This window comes from Nycticebus coucang, chromosome 12, assembly GCF_027406575.1.
Source record: "Nycticebus coucang isolate mNycCou1 chromosome 12, mNycCou1.pri, whole genome shotgun sequence".
Lineage (NCBI taxonomy): Eukaryota > Metazoa > Chordata > Mammalia > Primates > Lorisidae > Nycticebus > Nycticebus coucang.
The window spans coordinates 69,176,597-69,204,468 of record NC_069791.1 but is presented as its reverse complement, the minus strand read 5'-3'; the positions used below and the strand labels follow the sequence as shown (position 1 = coordinate 69,204,468).

The window sequence follows — 27,872 nt, the reverse complement described above, 5'->3', positions numbered from 1 at the left end:
GCGGGTTTGAACACAGCCTGGGCCTGCCAAACAACAACGACAACTACAACAAAGAAAATAGCCAGGTGTTGTGTTGGGTGCCTGTAGTCCCAGATACTTGGGAGGCTGAGGGAAGAGAATCACTTAAGCCCAAAAAGAGTTGGAGGTTGCTGTGAGCTACGATGCCACAGTACTCTACTGAAAACGTTGTAGTGAGACTGTGTCAAAAAAAAAAAAAAAAAAAAAACTACATGAGAGGAACATGTATACCACCAGGTTACCTTGTCCTAAGCCACAAGGGCTATCATCTTGCACATCTGCCATGTGAAGTATTTAAATATTATTTGAGGTCATTAATTATAATTTTATAAAACAGTGTATCCCAGTGCATTCCATACTTTTATGCATTCTGAAACAGCAGTGGCAGTGTTTTTGGAAACCCTGGAGGGTTTATTTACTGTATTTTGTATAGGGTACAGTTTAACAGCACAAAAGATACATTTTTATTTTAGAAAAGGAGTTTTATTTTAGAAGATGGTAACTAGGCTCAGCTCCTGTACCTCAAGTGGCTATGTTACCAGCCACATACACCAGAGCTGGTGGGTTCAAATCCAGCCTGGGCCTGACAAACAACAATGAAAACTACAACCAAAAAATAGCCGGGTCTTGTGGCGGGCACCTGTAGTCCCAGCTACTTGGGAGGCTGAGGCAAGAGAATCACTTAAGCCCAAGAGTTGGAGGTTGCTGTGAGAACCACACTCTACCCAGGGTGTCAGCCTGAGGCTCTGTCTCAAAAAAAAAAAAAAAATGATGGTAACTAAAGTGAAATAAAAGTAAAATTATTCCCCAAAGCAGACAGTTTATGAACTTAGTACTTTCCATACCACCTGCTTTGTAGCACAGTTTATATTTAGAATAGACAGAAGCCAATCTAAGACCTCTCAGCGAGGCTTTACAAAGGAATATGGATTTGTCATGGTTACTCCAGCTGTTTAATTTCAAGCAGTAAGAGTCAAGGATTTGGTGTATATTATGCTAGAATAGATTGGACTTTATTCAGGAAAGAAAAACTCATTACATTGAAGTGCATATATAAAAGCCTAAAAATTATTTTAGGTAGTATTTTAAAATAGATAGTGCATGCATATGGTATAAAAGAGTAGTATTAAAAATAAGTCTCCTGGCCTCGTACTATGGCTCACTCCTATAATTCTAACACTCTGGGAGGTGGAGACGAGTGATTGCTTGAGCTCAGTTTAAGACCAGCCTAAGCAAGAGTGAGATCCCGTCTCTACTAAAAATGGAAAAATTAGCCAGGTATGGTGGTACATACCTACAGTCCTAGCTACTCAGGAGGCTAAGGCAAGAGGATCGCTGGAGCCCAAGAGTTTGAGGTGACTGTGAGCTATGATGACACCATGGCTCTCTATCCAGAGCAACAGAGTAGGACTCTCTCAAAAACAAATAAACAAACAAACCCTTCCCTCCAAAAAAAACCCCCAAACAAAAACTAGTCTCTTTTTCTTTTCATCCCTTGTTAAGGAGCTTGCCTTCAGAGAAGTAACTGTTCTTACTGTGGTATTAAGTTTCTCCTGTATTCCAGAGATATTTTTTGTTGCCTCCTTTTTTCACTTTCACCTTCCCCCCCCCTCTGTTTTAATACAGGTGATAGTATAGTATGTGCATTGTTGTATACCTTGTTTTTTTGTTTCATAGTATAAATCAGGAACTGCTCCATTTTTTTTTTTTTTTAAATCTCTTGAGCTGCCTCTGTAGCAGAGACATTCCCTGCTCAATGCCTATCCTTGTGCTCCTCAACATTTCCTCACAGCCTTACTTTAGGTGGGACTATGAAACTAGTTCTGGCTAGTGAAATGTGAGAAGTGACTTGTCCCTCTTGGGGGTTGAAGTATTAAGAACCTCCAGGTCTATAGTGGAGCATCCTGAAGCTGTGTGTCATGTGGTGAACCCAACCTCTGTCTTGGGTTCTGAACTTCTTCCTCCCCAAGACCCAAGCTCTGCTTATGCATAGTTAAGAGTCAGGAATAAGCCTCTACATCAGCGGTTCTCAACCTGCGACCCCTTTGTAACAATGAAAATACATTCAGGCATTAGGAAGGTTTTGAACCACTACATATTAAACCAGCTTCTTCAGATTGTTACAGCCTATTTCTTTTTCTTTTCTTTCTTTCTTTTTTTTTTTTTTTTGAGACATACTCTCCCTATGTCGCCCTCAGTAGAGTGATATGGCATCACAGCTCACAGCAACCTCAAACTTTGGGCTTAAGCCATTCTTTTGCCTCAGCCTCCCAAGTAGCTGGGCCTACAGGCACCCGCCACAATGCTTAGTTATTTTTTTATTGCAGTTGTTGTTGTTTAGCAGGCCTGAGCTGGGTTTGAACCCGCTAGCCTTGGTGTATGTAGCTGGTGCCCTAACCACTGAGCTAGGGGCACCTAGCCAGCCTATTCCTTTCTAACAGCTGTGAAATGTACAACACTTTAAATGAACCAGTGAATGAACCAGGTTCAGATTATCTGACAATTTGTTAAAGAACACAAGAATATCTAATTAAAAAATGATACTTTTAAATAAAAAATGCCAAATAAATGTGCTTTACCCCAGTACGTTACTACTCAAATACCAGTATAGCATATACATGTAGATTTTAAAAAGAAATAGAGTGCCCCTAAAGTTCATGTGCAATTTTAAATTTCATGCTATTTTAAATTGCACATGAACTTTATGGCCACTCTGTCTATACTTATAAAAAATATAAAGGAGAAATAAGTACTTCAATAATGAGGCTTAATTCTTTAATGTTATAGCTCATTTTTGCATTAGAGTTTGATATTAATTTTCTAGTCAAGTTATTTTTAGAAGAAGATAAATACCAAAGCCATGTATACTCCTCATTACTGAGCACAATGCTGAATAATGGTATCTCATGATAAAAGTATTGAAAAAAAGGCACTACCAGGAGCTTAACAGTGCATAGGGAAGTGGGACATTTACTAGAAACAGTTAAGTAACAATAAAAATGGCCTCAAAGAAGTCTAGTTGCTGGGGAAGGCCAAATTTGAATATGCTCTGGAAAGATGTGGAGAGGCAGAGGGCCTATTTGTAACAATTCGAACAAAATCAGAGTTGAGCACAAGTGCCTGGCATTCGAAGGTCAGCTGAAGTCGGGGTGCCAGGCACAGACATGGACCAGAGGACACTCGTTTCTGTGACAGAGTAAAGGGTCTGAGTGTCATTCTGGCAGCAGTGGTAAACTTGGTAAATGTAGAATGTAACTGAGATAACGCCGGAAAGGCTATGTTAACCACTGTGATAAAAATGTGTCAAATGGTCTATGAAGCGAGTGTATGATGCCCCATGATCATATCAATGTATACAGTTATGATTTAATAAAAAAAAAAATTAAAAAAAAAAAAAGAAGTTTGAGAGATTAGATCAGGAATTGAGATGATAAATTCTAATTTTAGAGGCCTGCTGGGTAGAAAGAAAGGCCTCCTTCTTTCATGCCCAGAGGGCAGCATCGGATCCACTGAGTTGAGTAGTGTGGTAACCTAGGGGCAGGCAACAGAGGCAGTTAGCCTGGGTTCCAGTCCTGGCCTTGTCACTTTCTAGCCCTGGAAGATGCTAAAAGGCTGCACAAGGCGAGTGCATAGAGAACATGAGTTGTGATTGTGATGTTTTGACTGTTGCTGCTACTTGGAAAGAAACTTGGTGACAGAGAGTGCTGTTTAATGAGGAAATAAAGTAGCACTCCTTACTGGTAGTATTACTGTGTTTATGCAAATGCCAGATGATAGTCTTTTTAGGTATTTTATTAAGACATTTTAGAGGGGTTAAGTTCAGACCAAATGGTTTACAAAGTTGCTTTTAAAAACATTTATTAAATAACTACTCTGTGCTAAGTTGCCTGGTAGGTTTGATGTCCTGGACATAATGAAGAGGGTAGAGACCTAAAGAAGGAAGTGCTCACTGTTTACCCTTTCTATGCATTGTTACAAAGTTAACAACAGGTTTCTATATATCACTAGCAACCCCATTCTAAGTAGATAAGAAGTGTTTGTAAGCAAGTGAAATGTAACCAAAAGTACCAATTGATTTTGGACTTTTTTTCCCCTTCTTTTTGATGCTGGACATTTTGATAAAATGGTACTTCCTCTGACATACTAACTTTAGCATCTTGCTAATTTATTGTAACATACTCTCTTAAAACCTAATCAGAGTCTAACTGTGTCACACACACCCCCAACCGCCCCAGGGAATGGTAAATTGGTGTTTGTGTAATGATTTTTATTATTTTTTTTAAACACTGGGCCTACTTCTATTTACAATCAGGCACTGTTTAGAATCATTTTTGTGGGCAAAGCAGGTCAAAACTAAAGTGCACAGGAGAAAATTGCTCAGGCAGGGAGGCAGATCCTGTGGAAGCTATTGTCCTGTTTCCCTTCTCTTGGTTCTAGAGAACCTTCATACTTAAAGCTTGGTGTCTTTGTAAAAGTATTCTAGAATGATATTCTAGCAAGTGCTAGCTTTAAAGCTTCAGCCTTGGGTCATAATTCTTTGGAGTGCCCTTTCTGTCCTTTGGCAAACTACTCTCTAGTGTTGTCTAGTGAACCCCTGGGTAGAGTGTGGGTTTTAGCGTGCACTTAACCTGGCTTTGTGTTTAGCCCTGCTGCTTGGTAGCTGGGTGACTAATTGGCTATTTGTCAGTTATTGAAACTTTTACTATTTGCCAGGCAGCAGCTGTGCTAAGCACTTTTTATGAGTTATATTTCCTCATTTTCAGCAAATTCATGTGGTAGGTATTATTCTTGTCCCTGTTTTGTAGATGGTAAAGTGTAAAGGAGTCATCCAACCCAGTTTCACCACATACCAGAGGCTGTGGCCAAATCACACCATTCATCTTTAAGCCTACACAGTTCTGCCTTATCAGGTTGTTGCGAGGAGTAAATGTATACCCAGATGTTGCCCAGCACACAATAGGGGCTAGCTTGCCTAAGGTTCCATCCATTATGAGTATTTTTTAAGTGGACTAAAGTTTAACAGTTTTAGAAATTTCATGACTTTTCACTTTATAAGTTGGCATAAAGATTGTTTCTCAGGCTAGTTCTTTTCTTTTGTCTCCAAATTGAATTCTTACCATCTATGTTCAGTCATCTTTCCCAGAAAGTAATCAGTTCAAGGGTTGTATGGAGAGAAAATGGCTCCATCTATCATGACACAGATGAGTAACAACATAAAAGGGAAGAGAATATTTGTTTCTCCAAATTTTCGTTGCCTCTCATTAATCTAATATTTATTTATTTATAGACAGACTCTCACTATGTTATCCTCAGTAGAGTGCTATGGCATCACAGCTCACAGCATCCTCAAACTCTTGGGCTCAAGCAGTTCTCTTGCCTCAGCCAAGTAGCTGGGATTACAGGCGCCTGCCACAGTGCCCAGCTATTTTTTTTATTACAGTTGTCATTGTTTAGCTGGCCTGGGCTGGGTTCGAACCCACCAGCTCTGGTATATGTGGCCAGAGCCCTAACCTAAATATTTATTTCTTATTCCTGTTTATAACTTAGCCTATACCCTACTGGTTATTTCCTAAAAATCAGAATAAACTTTGCTTTATTATTATTGCATATATACACGTTTGAAATGTTGCTCTGTAATTGCAGTTCTGTCAAAAGGCAAGTAAAGTTTTAGTGACTTCCTTAAGTCTAAAAATTCTTGTTGAGGCTAGCCCTGTGCTTGGTCGTCAGGTCTTTCCACTGTCCTCTCTGAGAAAGAACTTTGGTTCATATTCTATTCAGTTTCATGAAATTGGTTGTCACTTTGAGATGGTTCTGTTTTTTAAAATTAATTAATTAATTAGAGACATTCTGGGTTAGGGTGCCCTGGCGTCAGCCTAGCTCACAGGAACCTCAAACTCCTGGGTTCAAGCAATCCTCCTGCCTCAGCCTCCCAGGTAGCAGGGACTACAGGCACCTGCCACAATGCCTGACTAATTTGTCTATTTTTAGTAGATACGGGGTCTTGCTTTTGCTCAGGCTGGTCTCAAACTCTTGAGCTCAAGTGATTCTCCTGCTTCAGCCTCCCAGAGTGCTAGGATTATAGGTGTGAGCCTTGCAGTTCTGCTCAATTGGCCTTTGAACTTGTGAACAAAGTCAAAGAGAGAATTTGCTAGTATAGAAAATTATTGGATCATAGAGACATTTTGAGCAATTCTCAAGTACAACATAAGTGGTTGTCCAAAAGACACAAAGGAAATGATGTGAAATTATGATTATATAAATATAAAAATGCTCTGAGGTATGTTGATGTCAGTGCAATTGAGTGAGCTTTTTAGTAGTGCAGAGTCAAGGATTCTAATATTTCAAAAATACTAAAGATGGGTGGTTCTAGTTAATTTCCTTGTTTCCAGTGTCATTTGCTAACAACATTAAGTAACTAATGAAATGGCACAATGAAGGTGACATGAACAGTGGCACCAGGAGTGGGGACCATCCCTCCCTCTACTCCTTGATTCCTACAGAATCCTGTTTGAGCTCCTTGAAACGAGAGTTTCCCAGGCGGCGCCTGTGGCTTAGTGAGCAGGGCGCTGGCCCCATGTACCGAGGGTGGTGGGTTCAAACCCAGCCCTAGCCAAAATTGCAACAATAAAATAGCCAGGCATTGTGGCAGGCGCCTGTAGTCCCAGCTACTCTGGAGGCTGAGGCAAGAGAATCGCCTAAGCCCAGGAGCTGGAGGTTGCTGTGAGCTGTGTGATGCCATGGCACTCTACCATAGGCAATAAAGTGAAACTCTGTCTCTATAAAAAAAAAAAAAAGAAAGAAAAGAAAAGAAACAAGAGTTTCCCCCTGAAGTTTGAGGACCTTGTCTTTGGGTGTGGTGCTTTTCTCTACCATTTGTATAGTTTCCAGCTGCTATGATTTTATCTCTCAGCAATATTCCAGGAGGTTTTAGTGAAAATATAAAACCACCAAATTGCCTATCAAACTGAGTTTGTCCTTTCCCAAGAGGTCTCTTTTCAAACTAAGTATTCTAAGTGGTCTACCATCCAAGGCATTTCCTGGGCTTAGTGTTTATCAAGGCTGAGCTTTACTTCCAAACTAAGCTTCAGAAGATTCTGGGAGTGTTTCCCAGCTAGCTGATTGGTGGTGGGGAAAGAGGAGGATGCAAGTCGTAAAGAACAGAGAAAATATCACTCTCTTCTTTTTATCTTTACACAGTTATCTGCTGAAATCTATCTACATATATGGCTTGCTACATATAAGTCATTTTGGAGTAGAAATAGGATTGGTCTGCTAAATGTTAATTTAAAATTATATGTAATATTTTAATTTTATTTTGGGAATGGAACATTGGGCAAGATTAGCTTTTCAGCACATCAGCTGTAATCATCAAGGTTTGATTAAAAATGCATAGAAAATAGCATTATCACTCTGTTAATTATCAGTCTTGAGTCATACCAGTTTTTCTTTGACTCTTATCATTTCAGAATTCAAGGTCTAAATTGACACATTTGAGAAAAGCAGAGTGTTGAGGAAATAGTACCAGTAAGTAAGTAGATGGTTTTTCCCTCCCCTCTGACTCAATGTTAGAGAACTCTGTTTTCAACAATATGTTGATTGCAGTATTGATGCCTGATTTTATCCTTACAGCCATCTTAATATACATAGTAGTAGTTTATTGCTCTCTTAATAGAAATCTTATAAGGAAAATCTGTCTTCCTTATTCACTGTTTCTTTCCTAAAAGTTTTTGTATATAATCATTTTATCAAGAATTAAGATGTTGGTGATGCCCAAAGAATTATCTTTTTGGGTTGAGTAGTGCCAGCTTCACTTCCTTCAATTGATAATAACACACTTATATGTTTTTTTAAAGTTGTTTTTAATTCCTCCCCACTACGCTGCTCTGCATGTGAGCTCCCTAGCTGAGAGGCTGGCATTGATGGTGAAAGACTTTCATCTAAATTTAGATTCTCTTCAGAGATTTCATAGAATACTTCCTTAAATTAAGTCACAGATTGCAAAAGCTGCTGCTAAGTGAGGCTTCCAGGTTTGTTATTCTTTTCAGCTTTAGAAATAAAGAAGACAGGGTAGGAAGGACTGGCTTTCACTCCCAGGATCTTACCATTGTAGACAAAATTACTAGCAGCTTCTGTAACCAATTTAAAGATAGAGAAGATTTGGTGGTAATCTAACAGAAGTAGGAAACAATCTCAAATCTGAGGAAGTGTGGGTGTGTTTGAGTTGTACTAGAGATTGTAGGTAGTAATAGGTAATGGTAGGTCTTCTGTCTTTTTGTCTGACATCTGTAAATGTACTAGGGAACTTGAAAGCCATGAGTTAAACCGGTACATTTAATTTTTAGGGACAATAATACAGTTGGAAGATCTTCAGAGTCAAAAGGAAGGGTTGAAAATGGGGTGTTGGAGTATATTCATGGGTATTTTATAAATCTCTCTCTCCTTAAATCAAAAAAGTGGTATTTTAAGGCTCCTTTCAGTATGGAGAGCTTCCTCATTTGTCAGTGCTTAAAGGCCTCAGGAGAGGTCTGATATGGAAAGAGGAAGGAGGCAACTGCCCAGGTTTTCCTGCTCCCGGAGAGTCACGGACCCTGAGGATTGTTTGCGTGGTAGCGTTTCAGTTTGGCAGTCCTTCTGTCACACCATTCATACAGCCTTCTAGTTTCTGTTCTGATGCATCACAGTGTTTATATAATCTTATATTTGGGAAAAGCCTAATTATAGTCTTAAAAATTATTCCAATATCTGTCACTGTTAGATAAACACATCTAGAATCTTATTCCCTGTTTTTCCCCACTAGCATCAGTCAACAACCTTCCCATGAACATATTTTCATTATACAACTACCCCTTTATTTAAATATTTACTCTTTAAAAAGGTCAGTTTGGTGTTTTGGGGAAAAGTGATGTATGCACAGTCTAACATTTAAACTGTACAGGATGGCTTATTTGAAAAGGAATTCTCTTTACACCTGGACCTTGTCTTCAAATTCTCTTCCCCAGAGGCAATCCACTGGTAACAATTCCTTGTATATTTTGGCAAAGATACATTAGATTAAAATGCTTATAAGGATATTCTTCCTCTACCCATCTTCCCACCTCTCTTTTTAAGGGGGAGCATACTTTACCTTGCTTTTTTCATTCAACATATCTTGGAGATCTTCTCATGCCATTATAATATAAAGCTTTCTATTGTTTAAACTGAGGTAAAATTCCCTCAATTTACCATGTATAAGTCAGTGGCTTTTAGTACATTCCTAATGTTGTACAACCACCACCACCATTTAACTGTAGAACATTTTCAAAAAAGCAATCTATTAACCATTAAGCAGTCACTCTCCATTATTCTAACCCTAGCCCTGGCAATTACTAATCTGTTTTCTGTCTCCTTGAATTTGCCTGTTCTGGACATTTCATACAAATGAAATCATATAATATGTGGCCTTTTGTATCTAGCTTCTTTCTTTGGCACAATGTTTTCAAAGTTCATCCATGTTGTAATATGTATCAATACTTCACTCCTTTTTATGGCTGAATAATATTTCACTATATGGATAGACTACATTTTGCTTATCCATTCATCAGCTGATTGACAATTGGGTTGTTTTCACTTTTTGTCTGTTGTGAATATTTGTGTGCACGTTTTTATATGAACATATGTTTTCAGAGGCTCTTGGGTATATACTTAGGAGTGGAAATGCTGGGTCATATGGAATTCTCTATTTAAACTTTGAGGAACTGCCAAACTATTTTCCACAATGGGTGTATTATTTTACCATCCCATTAGAAGGATACAGAAGTTTCTATTTCTCTACATCCTAGCCAACACTTACTTATTGTTTTATTTTTTGCTTTTTAGTTATTGTAGTCATCCTAATAGGTATGGTGGCTTTGATTTACATTTCCCTAATGACAAGTGAGGATAAGGATATTTTCATGTGGTTATTAGTTGCGTATATATCTTCTTTAGAGAAATATTTATTGAGTTGTCTTTTTTGTTGTTATGAGAACTCTTATATATGTATATTTTTTATTGCATACCCTTATCAGATGCATGGTTTCCAGATATTTTCTCCCATTCTGTGGGTTGTCTTTTTACTTTCTTAATGGTGTCCTTTGATACACAAAAGTTTTAAATATTAATGGAATCCTTTAACTTTTTAAATTTTGTTGTTTGTAATTTTGGTGTCATATTGAAGAGATCATTACCTAGTTTAAGTTAATGAATAATTAAACCTATGTTTTCATCTAAGATTTATTATTTTAGCTCTTACATTTAGGTCTTTGATCTATTTTAAATTAATTTATATTTAGTGTGACACAGAGGGTACAAATTCATCCTTTTGGTAGTGATATCCAATTGTCCCAGGGCCATTGATTGAAAAGACGATTTTTTGAAAAAGAACTTACTCCACTGAATGGTATTGGCACCATCTTGGAAATCAGTTGACTATAAATGTATGGCTTTATTTCTGGACTTCCAATTAATTCTATCTTTTGATCTATAATGTCTCTTTATGATAATATTTTTTGAATGGGAAGTGTGAGTCCTTCAATATTCTTCTCAAGATTGCTTTGAGTATATGGGGTTTATTGTAGTTTCATATGAATTTTAGGTTAAGCATGTCCATTTCTTTTCTTTCTTTTTTTTTTTTTTCGAGACAGAGCCTCAAGCTGTCACCATGCATAGAGTGCCATGGCATCACAGCTCATAGCAACCTCCAACTCCTGAGCTCAAGCGATTCTTCTGCCTCAGCCTGCCAAGTAGCTGGGACTACAGGCACCTGCCACAATGCCTGGCTATTTTTTGGTTGCAGCCGTCATTGTTGTTTGGCGGGCCCAGGCTGGATTCGAACCCTCCAGCTCAGGTGTATGTGGCTGGCACCTTAGCCACTTGAGCCTCAGGCACCAAGCCATGCATGTCCATTTCTTAAAAAAAAAAAAATCAAACAGTTGGGTTTTGATAAGAAATTGCTTTGTATCTATAGATCATTTTGGGGAATGTTGCCATCAATATTAAGTCTTACTTTCCATGAACATGGGATGTCTTTTTTTTTTTTTTAGAGGCAGAGTCTCACTTTATCACCTTTGTTAGAGTGCTGTGGCATCAAAGTTCATAGCAACCTCCAATTCCTGGTTTTAGGCAATTCTCTTGCTTCAGCCTCTCAAGTAGCTGGAACGACAGGTGCCCACCACAACGCCTGGCTATTTTTTGTTGTAGTTTGGCTGGGGCCGGGTTTGAGCCTCTCACCCTTGGTATATGGGGCAGGCGCTCTACCCACTCAGCCACAGGTAGCGCCCAAACATGGGATGTCTTTCTATTTTCTTGTGTCTTCTTTGATTTCTTTCAATAATACATTGTAGTTTTTACTTCTTTGGTTACATTTATTTCTATTTTACTCTTTTTGATGCAAATATAAATGAAATTATTTCTTAATTTTTGTTTTAGATTATCATTGCTAGTATATAGAAATACAATTGGTTTTAGTGTGATGATCTGGTATTCTCTAATTTTGTAGAGTTCATTTATTAGCTCTAATAGCTTTTTAATGGATTCTTTATAAAATTATGTAATTTCTGAATCTAGATAGTTATATTTTGTGCTTTCCTATATGTAAGTTTTTATTTGGCAAGAACAGCCATTCTGGTCTTGTTCCTATTATTACAGGGGAAGCCATTCAATCTTTCACCAGTAAATATAATGCTGTCTGTGTAGTTTTCATAGATGCCCTTTATCTAATTGAGGGAATTCCCATCTATTCCTAGGTTAGTTAGGTGTTTTTATCATGTAGGGAGCCGGCCCCATATACCGAAGGTGGTGGGTTCAAACCCAGCCCTGGCCAAACTGCAACCAAAACATAGCCGGGCATTATGGCGGGCGCCTGTAGTCCCAGCTGCTCGGGAGGCTGAGGCAAGAGAATCGCGTAAGCCCAAGAGCTGGAGGTTGCTGTGAGTCCTGTGATGTCATGGCACTCTACCGAGGGCGGTAAAGTGATACTCTGTCTCTACAAAAAAAAGAGAATGTTGAAATTTGTCAAATGTTTTGTCTACATCAATTCAGATGACCTTGTGGTTTTCCCCTCCCTTTATTCTATAATGTTAATATAGTATATTACATTGATTGATTTTTATATGTTGAGCCTATTCTTGCATTCCTGAAAAAGTTTTTTTGTCCTGGTGTATAATCCTTTTAATATGCTTCTATATTCAATTTTCTGGTATTTCATTGAGGATTATTTGCATCCATAATCGTAAGGGATATAGGTCTCTATGTCTTTGAGACATTCTCCTCTTCTATTTCTTTAAGAGTTTGTGGAGGATTTTTGTTAATTAAAAAAAAAATGTTTGGGGTGGTGCCTGCAGTTCAGTGAGTTGGGCGCCGGCCCCATATACTGAGGGTGGCGGGTTCAAACCCGGCCCCGGCTAAACTGCAACAAAAAATAGTCAGGTGTTGTGGCAGGTGCCTGTAGTCCCAGCTACTCGGGAGGCTGAGGCAAGAGAATCGCCTAAATCCAAGATTTGGAGGTTTCTATGAGCGGTGATGCCATGGCACTCTACCGAGGGTGACAAAGTGAGACTCTTTCTCTTAAATAAATAAATACATAAATAAAATAAAATAAAAGTTTGGTAAAACCTACCAGTGAAACCGTTTGATCTTGGAGCTTTTCTTTTGGGGAAGTTTTTTGCTAACTGAATCACGCCGTTTGTTATAGTTGCCATGTCTTTTTTTTTTTTTGAGACAGAGTCTCATTATGTCACCCTGTAGAGTACTGTTCGTCACAGCTCACAGGAACCTCAAACTCTTGGGCTTAAGCGATTCTCTTGCCTCAGCTTCCCAAGTAGCTGGAACTATAGGTGCCCACCACAACTCCCGGCTATTTTTTTGATGTAGTTGTCATTGTTGTTTGGCAGGCCTGGGCCGAGTTCAAACCCACCAGCCTCAGTGTATGGACTCTAACCACTGACCTATGGATGCTGAGCTATGGGTGCCAAGCCTAGATTTGCTGTTTCTTGAATCAGTTTGGTAGTGTGCATGTTTCAAAGAATTAGTCCATTTTGTCTCAGTTACCATTTTGTTGGCTTATAATTGTTTATGATATTCTCTTAAAATCCTTTTTACTCTTATAAGGTCAGTAGTAATATACCTTCATTCCCTATTTTAATGATTTGAGTATTCTCTTTTTTCTTGGTCAGTCTAGCTAAAGGTTTATCAATTTTGTTGATCTTTTTGAAGAACCAACTTTTGGTTTTGTTGATTCTCTCTATTGCTGTTTTTTTCCCCTCTATTTCATTTATCCCTAATCGTATTCCATTCTTCTTCTTGCTTTGACTTTAATTTGCTTTTCTTTTTCTAGTTCGTTTAGATGAAAGGTTGGTTATTGATTTGAGATCTTTTTTTTTTTTTTTCCAATGTAGACCTTTACAGCTATAAGTTTCCGCCTGCACTGCCTTTGCTATGTCTTATATATTTTGGTACGTTATGTTTTCACTTTAATTCTTCTCAAATTATTTTCTAATTTCTTTTGTCATTTTTTTCTTGACCCATTGATTAAAAGTGTTTAATTTCACATATTTGTGAATTCCAGATTTCCTTCTGTTACTGATTTCTAGTTTCATTCCACTATGGTCAGGGAAGACACTAAGTATGATTTCAGTCTTTTAAAAATGTACTGAGACTTGTTGGGTGATGTAATAATCATTTGTCCTGGAGGATATTTCACATGCACTTGAGAAAAATGTGTTTTCTATCAGGTGTTCTGTATGTGTCTGTTGGTCTAGTCGATTGATAGTGTTGTTTAAGCCTTCCATTCCCTTGTTGATGCTCTGTCTGGTTGTTCTACCTTTTTTTTTTTTTGAGACAGATTCTTACTATGTTGTCCTCGTAACCACTGTGCTACGGGCACTGAGCCTGTTCTATTATTGAAAGATGGTCCAACAATCATTGTAGAACTGCCAATTGATTTTTTTCCCCCAATTCTATCAGTTTTTTCCTCATATATTTGGGGCTTTGTCATTAGGTACACATATGTTTATAATTGTTACATCTTCTTGATGAATTAACTCTTTTATAAGGTTTTTCTATTTCCTTTGTAACAATTTTTGTCTCAAAATCTATTTTATCTGATATTAATATAACCACTTTAGTTGGTCACTGTTTGCATGGACTGTCCCTTTCTATCCTTTCAACCTTTTTGTACAATTGGATCTAAAAAGAATCTCTTGTAGATGTATTTGATTAGATTATGTTTGGTTATCCATTCTATCAATTTCTGCCTTTTAATTGAAGAGTTTTATCTACAGTTACACAATTGCTGTTAAGGAGGGATTCTGCCACTTTTCTATTTGTTTTCTATGTGACTTATATACTAACTTAGTTTCAATAGTATGTAAAAACTTAGTTCTTATATACTTCTGTTCATTCCTTTGATTGTCACAAATTACTTATTTTATATACTGTGTGCTCATCAGCATAGATTTGTTATAATAATAATTTTTATGGTATTGTCTGTTAAATTATATTTTAAACAGAGAAGTTACAAACCAAAGTACATTAGTACTGATTTTTATATTTATGCATTTTCCTTTATTGGTGTTCTTTATTACTTTATATGGATCAAGTTACTGTCTTAGTGTCCTTCTATTTCAGCCTGAAAGATTCTCTTCAGCATAAGAGAATAAGGCAGGTCTACTATCTGCAAATTCTCTTGGTATTATCTTGTAATGTCTTAATTTCTCCTTTATTTTTGAAAATAAAGTTTTGGCACATATAGAATTTTTGGTTAATAATGCCTTTCTTTTGACCAGACATAGTGGCTCTTGCCTGTAATCCTAATACTCTAGGAGGCTGAGGCAGGTGGATTGCCTGAGCTCATAGGTTTGAGACCACCTGAGTAAGAGGGAGATCCCGTCTCTAAAAATAGCTGGCATTGTGGTAGGCGCTTGTAGTTCCAGCTACTTGGGAGGCAAGAGAATCACTTGAGCCCAGGAGTCTGAGGTTGCTGTGAACTGTGGCACCCTGACACTACTGAGGGTGACAAAGTGAGACTCTGTTTCAAAAAAAAAAAAAAGAAAGAAAAGAAAAAAATAATCATGTCCAACACCTCATGAGAAACCACAGAAGCCCAAGGTAATAGGATAACATAATCAAATTACTGAAAGAAAGGTTTTTTTTTTTGAGACAGAGTCTTACTTTGTCACTGTTGGTAGAGTGCTGTGGCATCACAGCTCACAGCAACCTCAGACACTTGGGCTCAAGTAATTCTTTTGCCTTAGTCTCCTGAGTGGCTGGGACTACACGTGCCCGCCACAATGTCTGGCTCTTTTTTTAAGAGACGAGGTCTCGCTTTGGCTCAGGCTGGTCTCAAACTCATGAGCTCAGGAAGTCCACCTGCTTCAGCTTCCCAGAGTGCTAATTACAGGTGTGAACCACTGCAACCGGCCTGGGCATGATTCTTATTGAGGATTCCTTCTGTGTGATTAGTTGCCTTCTCTTAACTATTTTCAAGATTCTCTCATCTTTGTCATATGACAGATTATAATGTTTCCCTGTGTGGATCTCTTTGAGTTTATCTACTTTAAGTTTGTTGAGCTTCTTGAATGTGTAGATTCATGTTTTTCATCGATTTTGGAAGGTTTTAAGTCATTATTTTAAAAAAATAGTCTTTTTTTTTTTTTTTGACATAGACCCTCAAGCTATTGCCCTGGGTAGAGTGCCATCGTGTCACAGCTCACAGCAACCTCAAACTTCTGGGCTCAAGTGATTCTCCTGCCTCAGCCTCTTGAATAGCTGGGACTACAGGCGCCCACCACAATACCTGGCCATTTTTTGGTTGTAGTTGTCATTGTTGGGCAGGCCCAGGCCGGATTTGAACCCACCAGCTCCAGTGTATGTGGCTGGCGCCTTAGCTGCTTGAGCTACAGCACCACCTCAAAAAATGTTCTTTTTCTTTTTGTTTTAGGGGTCCCATGTTGGTACACTTGATGGTATACTACAGGGCTCTATGCTTTTTAATTCTTTTTTCTGTTTACCATGCCAGATAACATCAATTGGTCTAGTCTCATGTTTGCTCATTCATTTCTGCCTGTTCAAATCTGGTGTTGAACCTTTCTAATGAATTTTTCGTTATTGTCCTTTTCAACTCCAGAATTTTTATCTGATTGCTTTTTATAATTTTTGTCTCTTATTGATATTCTTTGTTTGATGAAACAATGTTTTCATGATTTCTTTTAGTTATTTAGGTGTGGTTTTTGTTTTTAGGTTTTTAAGCATATCTAAGATCATCAATTTAAAGTCTTTGTATAGGCCAGGCATGGTGGCTCACACCTGTAATCCTAGCACTCTGGGAGGCTGAGGTGGGTGATTGCCTGAGCTCAGGGGTTCAAGACCAGCCTGAGCAAAAGCAAGACCCCCATCTCTAAAAAAGAGCTAGGTGTTGTGGCAGGTGCCTATAGTTCCAGCTATTCAGGAGGCTGAGGCAAGAGAATCGCTTGAGCCCAAGATTTAGAGGTTGCTGTGAGCAATGACGTCATGGCACTCTACTGAGGGCCACAAAGTGAGACTGTCTCAAAAATAAATAGGGTGGTGCCTGTGACTCAGTGAGTAGGGTGCTGTCCCCATATACTGAGGGTGGTGAGTTCAAACCCAGCCCCGGCCAAACTGCAACAATAAAAAAATTAAAAATAAATAAATAAAGTCTTTGTATAGTAAATCCAGTGTCTGGGCTTCCTCAGGGACAATTTCTGTTAAATTCTTTTTTCGGTATATAGGCCACACTTTTTTGTTGTTTTACTTATCATATATATATATTTGTTGCTATTTTTGTTCCAAACTGGACTTTTGAATATTGTAATATGGTAACCCAGGAAATCAGACCTCCGCTCAACCCTCATGATTATTGTGCTTTTGTTGCTTTTTTTTTTTTTTGCTCGTTTAGGGACTTTCCTGACCTAATTTTGTAAAGTCTATGTCTTTTTTTATGTGTGATGACTGAACCCTCTCTTCCACTAGCTTAAAGTGGTCAGCTAGTGAATCATCAGATATTTATTTAAATATCTGGAAAGACCAACAGAACTCCCCCTACACACACATACCAGTCTTTGCAGATGGGCTTTGTGTATGAGAAATGCCTTCAACACTCAGTCAGGTAGTTTACAACTCTGCTTTAGTTTTCATTTCCAGCTTGCAAAGAGCCTAAAGGTCAGCCAGAGGTGAGAGCTTAGGACCTTCTTAGGTCTTTTCTGAGCATGCACCTAGACTCAGCATGTACATGTCCTTTTTAAGTCACAGTAATTTTCAAAGCCTTTACTCCCTGAAGTATCTCATTCCTCAGCTTTCCTCCTAAGCTTTTTTTTTTTTTTTTTGTAGAGACAGAGTCTCACTTTATGGCCCTCGGTAGAGTGCCGTGGCCTCACATAGCTCACAGCAACCTCCAACTCCTGGGCTTAGGCGATTCTCTTGCCTCAGCCTCCCGAGTAGCTGGGACTACAGGCGCCCGCCACAACGCCCGGCTATTTTTTGGTTGCAGTTTGGCCGGGGCCGGGCTTGAACCCACCACCCTCGGCAGATGGGGCCGGCGCCTTACCGACTAAGCCACAGGCGCCGCCCTCCTCCTAAGCTTTTACAAGTCCATTGTTTGTCCCAAGGCTTGTCCCTTGCTACAGGTGATAGCAACCAATACATTTGCCTTTAAATGTTTCCAACAGAAGCAATGCCTGTGGCTCAAGGAGTTGGGTGCTGGCCCCATATACACGGGGTGGCAGGTTCAAACCTGGCCCTGGCCAAAATAAATAAATAAAAATAATTAAATAAATAAATGTTTCCAACAAATGCAGTGCTCCCCCCCCCCCCCCCCTTCCATCTCTCTCAGCCCTGGGAGATCTGAGTTAGGCAAAGGAAAGGTAAGCCCTTTGAGCCAGTCTTTTAGAGAGTCCCTAGACCAATCAAAACAATCAACCTTGGCTCCATGCCTGTAGCTCAGCGGCTAGGGCACCAGCCACATACACCGGAGCTGACAGGTTTGAACCCGGTCTGGGCCTGCCAAACAACAATGACAACTACAACCAAAAAATAGCCAGGTGTTGTAGTGGACGCCTGTAGTCCCAGCTACTTGGGAGGCTGAGTCAAGAGAATTGCTTAATCCCAAGAGTTTGAAGTTGCTGTGAACTGTAATGCCATAGCACTCTACTGAGGGCAACATAGTGAGACTCTGTCTCAAAAATAAATGAATAAATAAATAAATAAGACAATCAGTCATATTCTTGAGAATCAGATCTGTTGTGTTCCCTCTGGTACTAGGTACTAGTACTGGGAATTTTTTTTTTTTTTTTTTTGAGACAGTCTCACTCCATTGCCCCGGGTAGAGTGCCATGGCATCATAGGTCACAGCAACCTCAAACTCTTGGGCTTGAGCAATTCTCTTGCCTCAGCTTCCTGAGTGGCTGGGACTACAGACATATGTCACTATGCCTGGCTAGTTTTTCTATTTTTAATAGAGATGTAGTTTCACTCTTGCTGAGGCTGGTCTTGAATTCCTGATCTCAAGCAATCTACCACCGTGGCTTTGCAGAGTGCTAGGATTACAGGTGTGAGCCACTGTGCCCAGCCTTAAGCTGTTTTCAAGGATGCTGCCAAACTGTGGAGTGGGATGGGACCAGGGTAAATTATTAACAAAATGCCACAAAGCTCTCTTAGTGACACTTAGCTGTTTATTTTTGATTAAGTGTTCCCTTGCTTGTGGTAATCTTTTGATTATTTCCATTGTTCTCAAACAGTAGATTTTGACAGTTTTCACTTGTTATTCATTGTTGTTTATGGAGTGACTGGCTTTTGGAATTTCCTTGTCCCTTAGTCTTATTTTCTACTGTTTTTAACAGAATATCACAGACTGGGTAATTTATAAAGAAAAGAAATTTATTTTTTTACAGTTCTGGAGGCTGAGAAGTCCAAGAGCAGGGCTCTGGAATCTAGCAAGAGCCCTTGAGCTGTAACATAATATGAAGTAAAGGCAAATGAGTGCAATATACAAAATAAATGAGGGCTAAACTTACCCTTTTATCCGGAGTCTACTTCCTTGATAACCAGTCTACTCCCACAATAACAGCATTAATGTATTCATAGGCATAGAACCCTTATGACCTAATCGCCTCTTAAAGGCCCTACCTCCTAATACCATTACCTTGACAATTAAATTTCAACGTGAGTTTTGGAGGGAACATCCAAACCATAACACCTACTCTGGCAGTTTCACTCATTCGTTTTAAATAATTGTATAATATTTCATTGCATGGATGTATATTGTCCTAGTTTATCGTCTGTTGGTTATAACAACAACTGAAACTGGGTAATTGAAGAAATGAAATTTATTTTTTATGGTTCCAGAGGCTGGGAAGTCTAAGGTTGTGTGTGGGCACATTTGGTGAGAACCTTTGTGCTGGTGGAGACTCTCTACAGAGTCCCAAGGTAGTGCGGGCATCACATGGTGAGGGGGCTGAGCATGCTAACATGCTATGCTCAAATCTCTCTTCCTCTTCCTGTAAAGCCATCACTCCCACTCAAGTGATAACCCATTAATTCATTAATACTTTAATGCATTAATCTGCCCATTGGGGATTACATTTCAATATGAGTTTTGGAGAGACCCTAAATCAACTGCCCTCTTTCATAGGCATGTAGGATGTCTCTAGTCTTACGCTTTTCTTTCTTTTCTTTTTTTTTTTTTTAGAGACAGAGTCTCACTTTATCACCCTCAGTAGAGTGCTATGGCGTCACAGCTCACAGCATCCTCCAACTCCTGGGTTTAGGCGATTCTCTTGCCTCAGCCTCCCGAATAGCTGGGACTACAGGCGCCTACCACAGCGCCTGGCTATTTTTTTGTTGTTGTTGCAGTTTGGCTAGGGCTGGGTTTGAACCCACCACCCTCGGTATATGGGACCGGCACCCTGCTCACTGAGCCACAGCGCCACCCGTCTTACGCTTTTCTATACAATGCTGCAGTGAATAACTTTAGATGTATGTAATTTTACATAGATGTAAGCATATCTGTGGATAAATTTCTACAACTGGGATTTGAGTCAAAAGTTATGTATAATTTTAATTTATAATTTTGATAAATTTTATAAAATTAAATGTGCTAAGTAGCTTTTCATAGAATAGAGATTATCTTAATTTAGACTTCTACCAGCAATGTCTGAGTGGGCTTTTTCTCTATACACTTATCAGCACTATGTGGTATCAAATTTCTTGTGTGTGTGAATTTGTTTTTATTGGGGTATAGGTCTTGGAGTAGGAAATGTCACTTTGAGGTTAGTAGTCTGTGGATATACCAGAATTTACTCAACCAGTCCTGTGTTGTTGGACTAGTTGGACCGTTTCAGGCTTTTGCTCCTCGGTGATATACTAAGTAATTCCATACATACGTCATTTCTGCACATGGGCCAGTTTGTGGACTGCTTTCCCACACTAAGACTGCTGAGTTAAAAAGCATATGTATTTATAAAAATATGATAGATATGGTTGGATTTTTCCACATAGGTGTTGTGCCATTTTGCATTTGCTGTAGTCTTTTTCCCACAGTCTTTTCAATAGATTATTTGTCAAACTTGGATATTTTTTCCCTAATCTGATAGGTGAGAAATAGCATCTCAGAATAGGTTTAATTTGCATCTCTCTTGAGGGAGGTTGAGCATTGTTTTGTATTCAAGGGCCATTATGTTTCTGTGAGCTTTCTGTTGATAGCTAATTCCTTGTCTCTTCCCCAAGACAAATCCCATTGACATTTTAACAGATTGCTTTAAATTTCTAGATTAATTTGGAAAGAACAGATGTTTATGTTGAATCTTTTTATCCAAGAACTTATGTTTTCCCATTTGTTCAGCTCTTCATATGTAAAACTTTCTTCATATAGTTTTATTTCTTAAGTTTATTCTAGGAATTTTATCTTTTTTCACTGTTCCTTGAAATGAGGTCTTCATATCTTCTACTGAGATTGTCTGTATATACAAAGGAAATTGATTTTCATATTCCAATTATGTTCCCATTTATCTCACTGAACTATTTTTATTGTAATAGTTTTCAAATTGATTCTTCTGATAAATATCTTGTCATTTGGCTTGGCGCCCATGGCACAGAGGTTACAGCACCGGCCACATGCATCGAGGGTGGCAGGTTCAAACCCAGCCTGGGCCAGCTAAACAACAATGGCAACTGCAACCAAAAAATAGCTGAGGGTTGTGGTGGATGCCTGTAGTCCTAGCTACTTGGGAGGATGAGGCAAGAGAATCATTTAAGCCCGAACATTTGAGGTTGCTGTGAGCTGTGACGTCATGGTACTCTACCGAGGGTGACATAGTGATACTCTGTCTCAAAACAAAACAAAACAAACAAACAAACAAAAAACATATGTCATTTGAAAATACAGTATATCTAAGGAGCTTTTGTTTATTTCTAGCATGTTCTCTTCTCGTGTCATTTATGCCTCTCAAACACTCTTCAACAGTACAAGTAGTGTTGGTGGTGCTGGGGGATGTACTTGTTTGCTCTTGACTGTGATAGAAATGTTTTCGGTGTTTCCCCATGAAGTCTGATGTTAGTTTTTAATTTGAAATACATATATTTTATCATGGGGAAAAAGAATTTGTATCCTTTTCTTGTGTTAAATTTTTTAAAATCATGAATGGATGTTGAATTTTATTGAATGCTTTTTCTGTATCTTTGGTGATTTAGTCAGAGTCCAAGCAGAAAAAAAAAAAAAAAAAAAAAAACTGCTCCAGGTATTTCAGACAGAGGAAACTGAATACAAAGATTGGGTTATAGATGCATTCAAAGCCTAAACAAACACAAAGGGGATGTTGAAGTAGGAGAGTACAGACACCATCACTTCCAGGGATGGAGAAAAGTAAGAGGTGGTGTCACCACAGCTGTGGAGCTTAGTGTTATCGTATTAGGAGAAATGAATCTTTCCAAATTGCAGGTCACATCACAAATTTGTTAATCTTATAAATCCTGAATCCCATCCAAGGTTTTCCCTTTATTTAAAGTGTGCATATTACTTTAGTGACTAAGTTAAGAGTGGCTCTGGAAAGTGCTATGCATCTAGTGGGCAATGCTTCTGTGTCTTTTTCTTTTCTTTTCTTTTTTTTTTTTTTTAAGACAGTCTCACTCTGTTGCCCTGGGTAGAGTGCTGTGGCATCATGGCTCACAGCAGTCTCAAACTCCTAGGCTTGAGCAATCTTCTTGCCTCAGCCTCCTGAGTAGCTGGGACTACACTACATGTGACACTATGCCTGGCTAGTTTTTCTATTTTTAGTAAAGACCGTGTCTTGCTGTTGCTCAGGCTGATCTCCTGAGCTCGAGCAGTCCACCCACCTCAGCCTGCCAGAGTGCTAGGATTACAGGCGTGAGCCACCACTCCTGGCCACAACTATGTCCTTTTCAAATCTTAAAAGAGCAAGAATGTTATCAATTCCTACATTAGCTTATTGGGGAACAGTATATTTCAAGTCTTAGCCATATCTTAACCTTTCCTTTCCCCTAGTTACTATTGTACTTACATCATCAAACAGTATGCCTTGTAGGAGGTGAATTCTTATGTGTTTTGGCATCTATAGACCAGTAGAAATATCTTGAAAGTAGAAAAGATTTTATCTACCCGGTTTCCCCGAAAATAAGACATCCTCCGAAAATAAGACCTACTTACCGGAAAGATAGGATGTCCCCTGAAAATAAGACCTAGTTCGTCTTTGGGAGCACACCTTAAAATAAGACACTGTCTTATTTTCGGGGAAACAGGGTAGTAGGTGTATTCTGGGGTGGCCATATTTTCTGCTTCTCCCTGGAACAATTCAGTTTTAAACCTGTTGCCCTGGCATAATTAGTAATAGCACCTCTTCTTTTTAAAGGACCCTGGTTTGGTCACTTTACATAAAACCTATCTGATGTCCAAGTTATCTTCCCTGGTATAGTTCTATTCTTAGAAATTCTAAAAGCTAACCTCTTGGATGTTCAGCTGTGTCCTCTATAGGTCAGCATGTGAAGATGTCATAGAAAGAGAAGTTTAAGTCTGGGGTTGGGGTTGTTACAAGGGCCTGTAACATCAGGTTGTATGTATGTACAGATGCGTGTACAGGGTCTTCAGCACACATGCTTTTACAGGATGTATACTCAGACATCCAAACACATGCGCATCTTTAAAGAGACTTTTTTTTTTGTCTTAAGTGTTATTATTCTTTAATAAAGGAATGATTCTTTTTAAGATGAGAGAGCCCATTAATCTTTTAAAATCGCAAGTTTTTCATGAATGGGCGTAACAGGGAATGCCTGGTATGACCAGTTGTTAAGGCTCCACACAGCAACAATCCAAGTGTTCTTTTGGTTGTGAGTAGGTGGTGGGTTTCACTATGAATTGATTAGGTTTGCTCTGTTAGTGATTTTTACGTACTTTCAAGGGATTTTGAGTTTGGAGATGTCTGTAATGTATGAGTTTTTAGGAAGAATGTCTTTTGGAAGTGATCTCTCATAGGCATGTCTTTTGGAAGTGATCTCTCATACGCAAATTAGGTTAACAATCTCACTTTTTATTCTTTTCACACTTTTGGGATTTTGTCACATTTTCTGGGACAGTTGTACGTATATGCAACAAACTATTGCTGTTGAAGTAAACAATAAAATGTCTCAATACCCTGGTGGTGTTACTAATCCTTTTACTGAAATCTCAAACTTGTTCTTGAGTAACTTCTTTTCTTTAGGAATTTCACTTGATGCCACTTTGATATTGGCTTTGGGAAGGCTGGGAGGAGCCTGATATTTCTTGCTTTCTGTAAGTGAATGTGCCTTGACACAGGGTAGCCCTGCAAATAGAATACAAAGATCATTTCCATTGAGAACTGTTGGAAGTTGATGCACAGACTTCTCTGTGTCTTAAGAGTAGTTGCTTCTTCATAGTTACGGTAGGTCTAAGGGATTTCCAGAACTTCTAATGAATCTGGATCATAAAGAATCAAGTAAATCCCATCAGAAATATCTTCATGTCAGTTTCATATTTTTTAAAATGAAGCTTTAGTTTTCCTGTGAGAACACAGACTTTGAGAGGCTCCCTATTGTGAGGTTTCTTTATGGTGGCAAGGGAGTTTCATGTGTAGGGCTATGAGGGTGGATTTCATTGTACCCCTTTCCTACAGATAGTATGGGATATATTTTTCTGTCTAGTCTGCAGGTGGTGTGGACAGTGAAACATCTCGGTTAAATCTTGTTTCTTCTGGTGACACAGGAATGTACCTTTACCAAAAATTTATCACAGAATCTATGGTATGTTATTTCCATTTGATTGACAATTGCAGCCACATTTGGATTTTCTTCCTACCATCTTCCACATTTACTTGGGAAAATGCAAAGGGAATATTTTATCTTCACTATAGTAGTACTTGAGATATATGCAACTGGTAACTCAGAAAGCAGAGATATGCTTAGCTTTGATTTAATCCTTAAATCACTTGAAGGAAACCAACTGCAAAAAAAGAGATTGCAGAAGGCAGTGGAATTCTCAAAGTGTGAGGCTGGCCACCTGTCTGACTTGCCTGCAGTTATAACCTTTACTGCTTACTAAAGTGGCAGCCAGAGTTTAGGCCCTTCTCCTTGTGGTTCATTTGACCAAGTTCATTTGTGGTTCAGTGGCCAAGTTCATTGAAATGTGGTTCATTTGACTTGTTCCAAGTATTTACCAATTTTTTTTTTTTTTTTGAAACAGAGTCTTACTTTGTCGCCATCAGTAGAATGCTATGGGCATCACAGCTCACAGCAACCTCAAACACTTGGGCTCAAGTGATTCTCTTGCCTCAGCCTCCCAAGTAGTTGGGACTACAGGTGTCCACCACAATGCCCAGCTATTTTTGTTGTTGTTGTCATTGTTGTTTAGTATGCCTGGGATGGGTTCAAACTTGTCAACCTCAGTATATGTGGCTGGTGCCCTACCATTGAACTTCGGGCGCCATCCATTTTACCAAATATTTTAAATAGTTTTCCAAAAAGTTTCTTTGTTTTCACACATTGTGTGCATTCAGACTATAAAAGAACCTATTTTCCACACATTACTATAAGCTCCCCTTTAAAGGGAGCTTAGTAATAGGCTGAATTTCTCTAAATCTTTGATATTTTCCAGTTTGCCTCCTTGGAATTTCATCTTGGTATAGAAGTCTTTAACACCCTGATTTTCTTAACTTGGTAGTCATTAATTGAGCAACTATTTCTTGTGATAACATTTTTCTATGCTGCTGAGAGTATTAGATAAAAAAGATAATTTATCAGATATAGTCCCTGATTTCTAGCATTTTATGTTGACGAAAGAGGGATGGGGAGGAAAGAGAGCGGATTATAATACAGGTTGTCCATAAAGTCCATATGCAATTTAAAATGTATTTGCTAGCCTAGAAATAAGCAGAATCACAGGAGTATATGGCATTTGAACTTGGCCTTGCATAATTGGTTGGAAACAGGCAGATGAGCGATGAATTGGGAGGGCCTTTTAAATAATGGAAATAGCGTGAGCAAGCGCTAAGGAGTAGAATAGCACTTGGGATTTGTTGGGGGAAATCATTCTGTGGCCTGGAATCATAGTCTTAGTGGGAGAAGCTATAGTAGAAGATGAGATATCTATTGGGGTCCAATTGTGTGGTAAATATCCTCTAGCCATTTAGGCCACGTATGGATACATGTTCATAAAAATTTAATGCATGTATGATTAGAATGCAAAAATCTGTCAAGAAGCAGTATATGTGGAGGTGTGGCCTTGGGTAAGTTACTCAGTCTCTCTGATGTCTCAGTTTCCTTACATATAACATGGAGGTAATAATAGTGTCTATGAAAGGTTAATTGCAAGGATAGGATAGTTAATATAAGTAGGGTTTACAATAGTTTCTGGCATATAGTAGAGTGGCATGTGAACGTTACTAGTAGTTTTGGTATTAGTATTTAGGTATAATGTATAATTTTTTTTCTCTGAACAAATTAGATTAGTCCTTCTATAGCTTATACATTCTATATAATTTTGTATTTGTAAAATTGTAATATCCCAAGCTCATAAGTGCATGAAAACTCTGAAAACAGAATTTTCATTGTGATAAAAAAAAGTCTTCCTTTCTGAGAACCTTTAGCTTTGCATTGCAGCTGTGTAATTTTAGTACTTCCTGGGACATGGGAGATTGTGAAGGTTAATTGGTCATGTAGCTTATTCACATATATTTGAGGACATGCGTGCACACCCGTGAGGATATTACAAATTTTCAATGAGTCAGTTTTGAATTAATGGGATGTAATGCAAGAGAATGACATTTTGTGTATCAGTAGGGTGTTTTGGTTACAAGCAACAGAAACTAGCTTTGGCTCATTTAGGCCAAAGAATTTATTGGAAGGCTGTTGAATATGCCTAGAATGGCCAGAGGCTGGGTACCAAACTTGAGGAAAGGTGAGAACAAGGTAGCTTGGGTGATCTGGAAGCATGGCAGCCAGTTTGTAGACAAATAGCCTCATCTGTGTGTACCCTTGCTGCTGTCTTTGTCACTGCAGTTTAGGATGTCCAGCTTCCATTTCTATCCTCCTTGTGTAACTGCCCTATTGTACGATAGTAAAGATTAGAAGCAGTTTAAATACCTACTGATAGGACTCTGAATACATTATGGAATAGCCATATAGTGGAATACATAATCCTTACGCATTTTATATACATATAAGAATATTTAATAACACAGAAACCATTTATACATTCTATTATCTGAAAATGGCAGGTGAGAAAAACTCTATGTGCAGGATAATTATGTTAAAAAATTCAGTGAGGCTTGGCACCTATAGCTACAGTGGCTAAGGCGCAAGTCACATGTACCAGAGCTGGCTGGTTCGAATCCGGCCTGGGCCTGCCAAACGACAGTGACAACTACAACCAAAAAACAGCCGGGTGTTGTGGTGGGTGCCTGTAGACCCAGCTACTTGGGAGGCTGAGGCAAGAGAATCGCTTAAGCCAGGAGTTTGAGCTTGCTGTGAGCTGTGATGCCGCGACACTACCCGGGGCAACAGCTTGGGCACTGTCCCAAAAAAAAAAAAAAAAAAATTCAATGAACTATTTCTTTTTTGCAGATGAACATAGAGATAGTGACTCTTTGCCCAAGGTCATAGCTCATAAGTGGAGGAGGAGGTTTAAACCTGGGAGTGAGGCTTGGGAACCAGGCCCTTGCCATTTCATTGCCCTCTCTCTCTCTCGTACAGAGACAGAAAAGATCTATATGAAAAGGCAATAGTAGCTATAATAGCTGAGAGATTAGATTATGGATGTTTTTATTATTATTATTATTATTTTACGTTAGAAGTATTTTTTTTTATTGTTGGGGATTCATCGAGGGTACAATAAGCCAGGTTCCACTGATTGCATTTGTTAGGTAGAATCCCTCTTGCAATCGTGTCTTGCCCCCCAAAGGTGTGGCACACACCAAGGCCCCACCCCCCTTCCTCCTTCCCTCTCTCTGCTCTTCCTTTCCCCACCCCTCCCTCCTTCTTTCTCTCTCTGCTCTCCCCTTCCCCCACCCCCACCGTGACCTTAATTGTCATTAATTGTCCTCATATCAAAATTGAGTACATAGGATTCATGCTTCTCCATTCTTGTGACGCTTTACTAAGAATAATGTCTTCCACGTCCATCCAGGTTAATACGAAGGATGTAAAGTCTCCATTTTTTTTAATAGCTGAATAGTATTCCATGGTATACATATACCACAGTTTGTTAATCCATTCCTGGGTTGGTGGGCATTTAGGCATTTTCCACATTTTGGCCATTGTAAATTGAGCTGCAATAAACAGTCTAGTACAAGTGTCCTTATGAT

At 38.8% G+C, this 27,872-nt stretch overlaps 1 protein-coding gene across 6 annotated transcripts in view; it reads left to right on the top strand.

Moving 5' to 3' along the window:
* SMURF1 (SMAD specific E3 ubiquitin protein ligase 1) overlaps positions 1–27,872 on the top strand; it is a 135,465-nt gene that overhangs the window by 18,462 nt on the left and 89,131 nt on the right. The window contains exon 2 of one of the 6 annotated variants that reach the window (XM_053556212.1): positions 7,485–7,546. The exons of 4 other annotated variants lie outside the window; for them this stretch is intronic. The gene's annotated coding sequence lies outside the window, so the exon portion shown is untranslated. Of the gene's footprint in view, positions 1–7,484; positions 7,547–27,872 lie in introns of those variants that run through there. One more of the 6 variants, XM_053556213.1, reaches the window with a different exon arrangement.